A 1,941-nucleotide genomic window follows, 5' to 3' on the forward strand; every position below is an offset into this window, starting at 1 on the left:
TCTGTTTCTTCTTTTTTCTTGACTTCTCTGGGTTGATTTCTATGCATTAGATAGAACAGTCACTTCTCCCAGTCTTGATGGAGTATTCTCATCTAGGATATGATCCTTATCTATCAGCCCAGCCTGAGTTCTTGGTTGTCTCTCAAACCTTTGTGATTTTCCAAGCCACTCTTTTTGTTTTTAGTGACTCCTAGTATTTGAGGGTATGCCAAAATCTGTCTTTGTCTCAAAGGGGAGGATCACATTCAGAACTTAAACGTACACTGGTTGGAAGCTGGATCCTCAGGCAGCAGCGGGAAAAGTATGTAGTTAAGGAAGATACTCAGAGAGGTACTTTTTGTCTGCCCCTCTGTGATGGGCCTGTGTTTATAGCAACAGAGGGGTGCTCCTGTGCCTATTAATGTGTTTTTCTTTGTTTCTCATAATACTGTGGGACTAAGGGATGCAAGCCCTATTGGCTATCAGAGCCAAGTGATCTAGGGGCCCATCTGTTGGGCAGTGACTGCAAAACTGTAAAGCACCCACAACTTTCACGTGATTTAACTGTGATTATCTCCATTTCTATCACTAACCATGTTAGACAGCAATATTAAAGAGGCAAGCACTGGTCAGAGAATGGTGTGAAATAAAACCAGTCCTGCCAAGGTATGATTTTGGCTCACACTGGGAACATTTTTCTAGGTGAATAACTAAAAATTGAACTTACCTGATATACCAAGTAGTTGCTAAGTGTTTTGCATCACTTATTTAATTTCATCCTGTGAATACATTAAGAAATAAAGAGTTAAAAATATTAAATTCAGGGTGCCTGGTGGCTCAGTTGGTTAAGCATCTGACTCTTGATCTTGGCTCAGGTCTTAGTCTCAGGGTCATGAGTTTGAGCCCCATGTTGGGGGCTTTAAAAAAAAAAGTTAAATTATTTACCTATGTCCACACATCTCTTAGCAAAGACCTGGAATTTAAACCCAGGCTTCTGACTCCAGAGACCTCCCTGGGGTGCTACAGGGTATGCACCTGTAGCATTAGATTGCATAGATCAGTTGACATTTGGTAACATTTTTAAATGTACTTAACTGTGATATATAACATATATATTGAAGATACATAAAAATAATTAAGATTAATAAATTATTATAAAGGAAAAACTTATGTATCTTCTACCTACATCAAGAAATGAGTCACTGCTTCTTTGCAAGGGGACTTGGCACAAAATTGTAGCAAACCAACAGCTGCAGTTGCTAGTGTTCTGTCTTCAGCTTCATAATGTTTCCCATGGCCAAAAAATGCTCTAAGTTGTCTCTGAGTTCGAAGCATTCAGCAAACAATGGCAAGGCAGAGCCACCAGAAACAGACACCTGATTTCTCTGACAAATATGATAATACTGTATAATCTAGTCAAGCCATTTCTGTGTTACTGTGTGGGCATATACAGCAACACAAATTGAAACAGAATGGAACCTGTCCCTGTTGGCAGAATCACCCCAAAGGAATGGAGAAATCAGTAACTATCCCAGCTGGTATAAAACTGAATTGTTTCAAAACCTACTCATACTTGATGCCAAGTAAAAGCACTGTGTACCCATTAAAACACAGCATGATTGAAGAAATAAAGTACATTTGTGAAACTTAAAAAAAAGAAAGAAATGGAACATTGTCATTATTCAAGAAGCCCTTTGCTTTCCCCTTCTTGCTCTCCCCAAGGTAATCACTTTCCTGACATTTATTGTAATTATCTTAATAGTTTTACCATGTAAGATTACATCAACTAAACAGTGTAGATTAGGTCTACCTGTTTTTGAACTTTATATAAATGGAATCATATTGTATGTAACATTTTTGTCTGGCTTCTTTTGAACATATCTATGAGATTCATCTAGCTTTTAGTCCTGTAACTAGTTTGTTCATTTTTTTTTTTTTTGGCTATATATTCATTGTAGACCT

The 1,941-nt window shown here is 37.7% G+C and overlaps 1 pseudogene; it reads left to right on the top strand.

The window, feature by feature from the left end:
• The first annotated feature begins 1,282 nt into the window (after window positions 1–1,282).
• LOC118005467 lies at window positions 1,283–1,505 on the top strand (annotated as a pseudogene).
• The last annotated feature ends 436 nt before the right edge of the window (window positions 1,506–1,941 follow it).

The sequence above is a fragment of the Mirounga leonina genome, unplaced genomic scaffold (genome assembly GCF_011800145.1).
Source record: "Mirounga leonina isolate KUSES-001 unplaced genomic scaffold, KU_Mleo_1.0 Mir_94, whole genome shotgun sequence".
Classification (NCBI taxonomy): domain Eukaryota; kingdom Metazoa; phylum Chordata; class Mammalia; order Carnivora; family Phocidae; genus Mirounga; species Mirounga leonina.